We start from the raw sequence: 7,928 nt of genomic DNA, 5'->3' as shown, positions 1-7,928 counted from the left end.
CATAAAATAAACTCGAAAGTCATGGTGAAGAAATGAGTATTGGTCATTAGGCCATTTCCTATAGACCTATAAAATTTCTGGCCAATTAGAGCCCGTAAAAAAACTTCTACAAAATCAGCAAGTGCTACTACACATGAAAAAAGTGGATATAATCAATAATTCGTGTTGCATGACCTCGAAACGCCATAAAATAAACTCAAAAGTCATGGCGAAGCGATGAGTATTGGTCACTAGGTCATTTTCTATGGACCTGCAAAATTTCAGGCCAATAAAAGTCCATCAAAATAATTCTACAAAAAACATGTACTTATATACACAAAAGTGAATATAATCATAAATTTGTGCTACATAACCTCGAAACGCCATAAAAGAAACTCGAAAGTCATAGAGAAACAATGAGTATTAGTCACTAGGTCGTATTCTATGTTTAGAATCCGGCAAAAAAATTCTACAAAATCAGCATATACTAATACGCACAAAAAAGTGAATATAATCATAAATTTGTATCGCTTGACCTCGGAACCCGTAAAATGAACTTGAAAGTCATAGCTAGGTAATACGTAATTGTCTCAAGACCATTTCCTATGGACATACAAAATTTCAAGCCATTCAGAATCCGTCATAAATTTTTTATTAAATCAACTTGTACTAATCTAGAAAAGTGGATATAGTTATAAACTCGTGTTGCATGACCCCGAAACATCAAAAAATAAACCCGAAGTGCAAAAAACTATGTTAGTCATGGTGAAGCCATGAATATTGGTCACTAGGTCGTTTCCTATAGACCTAAGAAATGGCAGGCTAATAGGAGCCCATAAAAAACTTCTACAAAATCAGCATGTACTAGTACACACAAAAATGTGGATATAATTAAAAATTCGTGTTGCATGATCTCGAACACCATAAATGAACTCGGAAGTCATGGTGAAGCAATGAGTATTGGTCACTAGGCCGTTTCCTATAGATCTACGAAATTTCAGGCCAATCAGAGTCCACTAAAAAGTTCTACAAAATCAACATATGTTAATACACATGAAAAAATGGATATAATTATAAATTTGTGTTGTATGATCTCGAAACACCAGAACTCAAAACTCATGGAAAAACAACGAGTATTAGTCACTCGGTCGTTTCGTATGGACCTACAAAATTTCAGGTCAATTACAGTAAGGTGGATATAATCACAAACTCGTGTTACTGTCACGACCCTAAACCCAGACCCGGTCGTGATGGCGCCTCTCGTGAAGACAAGGCCAGCCGACACATTTCCAATTCGAAGTTAAACAGCTAATAGCAATACAATAGGCTAAATCATGATTTAATAATGCTAAACAACGGATAATATCATAACAAGGCAGAAATACAACCCAAATACAGCCCAAACCGGGGTGTCACTAGTCATGAGCATCTACTAAGTCTAATTACAACTGACAAAGTCTGGAATGTACTAAGTATAGACTAATAAAATAAGGAGGGAGAAAAGCAGTGCTGCGAACGCCGGCAGCTACCTTGCTAACTCCGATAACTCTGCCTCCGATCAGCCAAAAACCCGCTACCGGGTATAGAATACCTGAATCTGCACACATGGTGCAGGGAGTAAAGTGAGTACTCCAACTCAGTGAGTAGAAATCATAAATAAAGACTGAGCGATAGGAAATCACGAAAAGAGCATCAACATGCTGTATAGAAGCAGTTTCAAAAACCAGTAAGAAAGCAATGAAGCTGTAAAATCCTTTAAAACATCTTAGCTCAGTTCAAACTCTTTTGAAAACGACTTTTTCAACAGTTACCCAAATGAATGCAGAACAACTAGTGCAGATACACAGAAATACGCCCCTCGGGCACAAATACGCAATTAAGCCAGTAAATGACAGGCAAATAAGAAAGATAAGCATATAAGGTTCGCCCCTCGGGCACAATATCAACAAATCCGCCCCTCGGGCAATATCTCAAAACAGTACCAGCCCCTCGGGCAATCACATAGAACAGTATCAGCCTCTCGGGCAATCACATTGAACAATACCAGCCCCTCGGGCTATATCTCACATCACACTGGGTACCCGCGCTCACTGGGGGTGTACAGACTTCGGGAGGGGCCCCTTATGGCCCAAGCGCAATATCAAGCCATCTCGTGGCATCATAAACAGGTCCTCGACCTCATATCAATATCAAGCCATCTCGTGGCGTACAATCTCAGGCCCTCGGCCTCATAATCAAAAAGTGTATCACCGCTGCGGCGTGCAGCCCGATCCAAAGATATGTATCACCGCTGCGGCGTGCAGCCCGACCCAAAAGATATCCTCACAACATAGGCCCTCGACCTTACTCAGTCAAAAATCATATAAGCCTTTCTGGCAACAGTAAAACAGTACTTCTCAGCCCAAAACATCTTTTAAATATCATTTGAGTATTAAAACAGAGTAAACATGGCTGAGTTTTGTAAACAGTGGAAATAACATGACTGAGTGCAAGTATAAAGTCAAAACTATGAGTAAACATCAACAACAATCCCCGAAGGGTTCAAATAATTGGCACGGAGCCCAAATAATGATGATAGCAAATAGATTTCAAATACGCGGTAAAATCATCAATCGGGACGGACCAAGTCACAATCCCCAATAGTGCATGACCCCACGCTCGTCATTAAGCGTGTGCCTCACCTCAATATAGTACTACGATGTGCAATCCGGGGTTTCAAACCCTCAGAACATCATTTACAACCATTACTCACCTCGAACCGGCTAAATCTCTAGCTCGCGAAGCCTTTGCCCCTCGAATCGTCCTCCACACGCATCGAATCTATCCAAAATCAGAACGAGGACGTCAAAGTATGCCAAGGGAACAAAGCCCAAGCGAAAACAATCAATAACGGGCACTAATCCCGAAATTAGCAAAACCCGAGGCCCGGGCCCACTTCTCGAAACTCAGAAATTTTCACATCAATAGAATCCTCATCCTCCTACGAGTTCGTACATATCAAGAACATCAAAATCGGACCTCAAATGGCCCCTCAAATCCTCACTCAAAGGTCTCTTAAGTCTCAAGCCCTAATTACCCATTTTTGCTACTGATTTTCCATGGATTTTAATCTTACAAATGTTAAAATTCATCATAGAAACAAGTTTATGGTCCAAAAATCTTACCTCCATGAAATCCTCTTGAATTCCCTCTTCAATTAGCTCTCCCAAGCTTTCTCCCGGATGAAATATGGTGAAAACCCTCTCAAAATCGCGAAGGGTGAAATATATGCATTCTGACCCAGGCATTTTCGCACCTGCGGTCAATCCACCGCATCTGCGGTGCCGCTTTTGCGGTCCAAGAGCCGCTTCTGCAGTTCTCCACTTAACTGCCCAATCCGCATCTGCGATGAAGCAGCCGCATCTGCGCCTCCGCAGATGCGGTCCCACAACCGCTTCTGCGGTTCCTGCCAACCTCACCAGCTTTCGCTTCTGCGACCAAGACTCCGCACATGCGGCGCCGCATCTGCGGTCCCCAATCCGCAGATGCGGAAATACCAGAAGCAGCAATATCAGCTGATGCAACAAAATTCCAACCTTTCCGAAATCATTCCGAAATCACCCCGAGGCCCCCGGGACCTCAACCAAAGGCACAAACATATCCTAATACCTTATTCAAACTTGTTCCAATCATCAAAAAACTTCAAACAATAAATCAACCAAAACACTTCGGATTCAAGCCTTAGTTTCTAAAATTTTCTGAATTCCGCTTTTGATCAAAAACCCAACCAAAACATATTCGAATGACCTGAATTTTGCACAACACATCCCAAATGACATAACGGAACTACTGCAACTTCCGGAATTTCATTCCGACCTCTATATCAAAATCTCACCTAAAAACCGGAAAACGCCGAAATCTTAATTTCGCCAATTCAAGCCTAAACCTTCCACGGACTTCCAAAATGCATTCCGATCACGCTCCTAAGTCCCAAATCACCTAACGGAGCTAACCAAATCATAAAATTTCCGATCCCAGATCATATACAAACAGGTCAAATCTTGGTCAAACCCTTCCAATTTCAAGCTTCAAACTGAGAACTGTTCTTCCAAATTCATTCCGATTACCCTGAAAATCAAAACCAACGGTTTACATAAGTCATAATGTACTACACGGAGCAAGTCATGCCCGAGAACTGGCGAGTCTAGTTTTCACTAATACAATCAGGGCGGATCCAACCATATAGTATCAAGTTCATCCGAACTCAATATTTTTTATATGGAGCATAAATTTATGTATAAGAATTCACTTTAGAATTGCAATATATAGCAGACATGAACCCATAATTTCAAATATATTATGAGTATAATGCTTTAAGAACCTTAAATATTGAAGCCATAGAATTTAAATCCTGGCCCGCCTCTTCTAACGGTAAAAAAGAAGGGGGGAAAAACAAAATATATTACTCATTCGCCGCTGCTATAAAATGGCGATGAGTAGAGTTAAGAAGCAAACGATATTGCAAGATTGGAGTGCTATGAACACATCACTGTACATGATTATACCCCATTATCATATTGTCGAACTAAGGGCTAGAAAGAGCTATGAAACTCAATTAATTAGCATATCAAAACTGTAAGATGTTATGTTCTCTTTTCTTTCAATGATTTGGCCAAACCAGTCTTCAAGCATATGCCTCTTCTTCATTTATGGTGGCCAACACTTTAGGAAGTAGGCGCTTCACCACATTTACAAATTTTGAAGAAACAATCAACTTCTATTGTAACCAGTCATGGACGAGTCGTGTTGAAGATAAAATTAAATAAATAAAAGTATATTCTTTTAAATAGGTAAAACTCTTAGATGAGATGGTCACACAATTTAATATTACTAGTTTTTGGATACGCGCGTTACATGTATACCCCTTAGCAATGAGTTAAAAAATTACTTCAAAAATTATGTGTGCAAGTTATAAAATAAGATCAACAAAAAAGTGTACTATATTCTTGAAAATAATGAATATTGATCATATTTAGCTAATTCAATAAAGGAAGTAATTATTCCACATAACTTCTTGGATGCCTTATTTAATTTCGACACAAAGGTTTGTATTTGCTTTAGAAGTCCAAACAAAATAGTACAATGTGTTAACTTGTATGTACTTCGCTCGATCGAATTCACAATTATTTGAGGATATAACTTAGAAGAGGCAAGCTTGAGTGTTGCAAGCTTTAAGTTTTAAGAAGATGAAAAAATATCTTATGAGGAACATCACAATTATGAAAATATGGAATAATTTCTCTAATTAGCTTCTATGTTGTGAAAATGTCAATACCAACAAAGTAATGTTCAACATGACCATGATCGTTAGCGTTTGAGGTAGAAATTCAACTACTTTGCAAGATAGACCTTTGATAATCGGCCTGATTTCCTATTTATAGCCATAAAACGCCAAAAAGAGGAACGGTCATGGCGGAGCAATGACTATTATTCATTAGGTCATTTCTCATGGCCCGCAAAATTTTGGACGATTCGGAACCCTTTGCACGAATTCATAAAGAAAGCATGGCATTAGCACACGAAAAATCGAAATCATTATGAATTCCTGTTTTATGGCCCTAAAACGCCACAAAACGAAGAACAGCCATTGTGAAGAATGTCTATTATTCATTAGATTATTTTTGATTGGCCCACAAAATTTTAGGCGATTCGGAGCTCGACGCCCAAATTCATGAAGATGGCGTTGACATCAGCACACGAAAAATCAAAAATCGTCGTTAATTCTTATTTTTTGTGGCCCTAAAATGCCAAAAAATGAGGAACTGTCAAAGAGAAGCAATATTATTATTTATTAGGTCGTTTCTGATGGGCTCACAAAACTTTAGGCAATTCGAAACTCGTCGCCCGAATTCATGATGATGTCCTGGATGTTAGCACACGAAAAGTAGAAATCATCTTGAATTCCTGTTTTATGGCCCTAAACGCCAAAATTCGAAGTGACTATTGTTCATTAGGTCGTTTCTGATGCCCACATAATTTTAGGCGATTCGGACCCCGTCGTCGAATTCATGAAGTGGCGTGGACATTAGCAAACGAAAAATCGAAAGTCATCCTTAATTCCTGTTTCATGGCCCTAAAATGCCAAAAAACGTGAAATGGTCATGGGGAAGCTATGACTATGGTTCATTAGGTCATTTTTTATGGTCTGTCACGACCCAAATCTCCCTTCGTAAGATGTCGTGACGGCACCTAGTCTTTAAGACTAGGTAAGCCTAACAATTGCGTAATAACTGAATTAACAACAGAATTAACGACTAAACCTCAACATCACAAGTATATATACATATATATATATATATATATGTACAAGTAAAACCAACAACTCCGAGTATAAAAAACTCCCAGAGACCCGGTAGTCACAAGTCACAAGCTTTAAGGAATTGTTCAATCTGTCTCTATACATCAGTATCTAGGAAAAATAAAGGAGAAACAACATTAAAGGATAGAGGGGGGAATCCGAGGTCTGCGGACGCTGGAAGATATACCTTGAAGTCTCCGTAGAAGTAGCACAACTCTCTACTAATAGCAGGGCTGGTAAGAGGTACCTGTATCTGCACACAAAACATGTGCAGGAGAATAGCATGAGTACACCACAACGACACCCAGTAAGTGCGAAGCCTAACCTCGATAGAGTAGTGACGAGGTCGTGTCAGGGCCCTACTGGAATATAATAATTAAGGCAGAAGATATAGCAATATAATGAAAAAGACGGTGAATTTAACAATGAGAAATTACAGGCAGGTAACAACACAGCACACAGGGATAAACAACAGGGGCGCTCCTGAGGTACCGCCTCGTAGTCCCAAAAGTAAATACTCAACAGGGGATCTTCCGAGGTACCGCCTCGTAGTCCCAAAAGTAAATTGCAACGGGGAGCTCCCGAAGTACCGGCTCGTAGTCCCAAAAGTATATATGCAACAGGGGATCTCGCGAGGTACCGCCTCGTATTCCCAAAAGTAAATACACAACTCATAACTTAAGGAGCAACAAATTTATAGCAAGAAATCCTACAGTTAAAGACTGAACACAAATCAAGGAGAACAGGTAATCCAATTAAGCATGGTGCACATATTGCAAGTAATAGTTTAAGCAAGTAGGCATGCGATATTAGGCTAAACATGATGACTATGTAGGCTAGGGAAACTCAGTTAAGTAATTAAAAGAAGACTACTCAGCAAGAACCGGGTTTTTCAACATTTAGCACGTGTACGCACTCGTCACCTCGCGTATACGGCGTCCACATATCACAAATTGTTAAAACAGTACCAAGTCTTAAGGGGATTTCCCGCACACAAGGTTAGGCGAGTCATTTACCTCAATCCAAGCTCAATAAGTCAATAAGAATGCCTTTTCCTCGACTCTCCGACTCTGAATGACCCAAATCTAGCCAAAGGCAATTACATACCATAAATATAACTATAAGAAACTAATCTAATTAATAGAATCAAGACTTTAGCAAGAATTTAGAAATTCGCCCCAAAAAGTCGACCTGCGCCCACGTCTTGGAATCAAATAAAAGTCACAAAATATGAAAATCCATTCAACCACGAGTTACCCATACCAAAATTACTCAAATACGATACCAAAACCTCAATCAAAACCCCCAAAATTCGGTTTAAAAACTTTTCAACTTTTCCCCCAAATTTCTCCACCCAAATCCTTAATTAAATGATAGAATCAACGATGGATTAGTGGATATTAATCAAAAAACAAGTCCTTACCCAAATGTTTCCTCTAAAAATCTCTCAAATTTTCGCCTCAATCCGAGCTCTCAAGGTCCAACAATAAAAATGGGAGAAAACTCCTCGATTTGAAATTTTAAAGTCTCCCCAGGTCTTTTCTTCTTCGCGAACGCAAAATGTGCCTCATACACGAACGCGGAGAACAGTTTCCTTCACCTTCGCGAGCGC

The sequence above is a fragment of the Nicotiana attenuata genome, unplaced genomic scaffold (assembly GCF_001879085.1).
Source record: "Nicotiana attenuata strain UT unplaced genomic scaffold, NIATTr2, whole genome shotgun sequence".
In the NCBI taxonomy this organism is placed as follows: domain Eukaryota; kingdom Viridiplantae; phylum Streptophyta; class Magnoliopsida; order Solanales; family Solanaceae; genus Nicotiana; species Nicotiana attenuata.
This window is presented reverse-complemented; position numbering follows the sequence as displayed.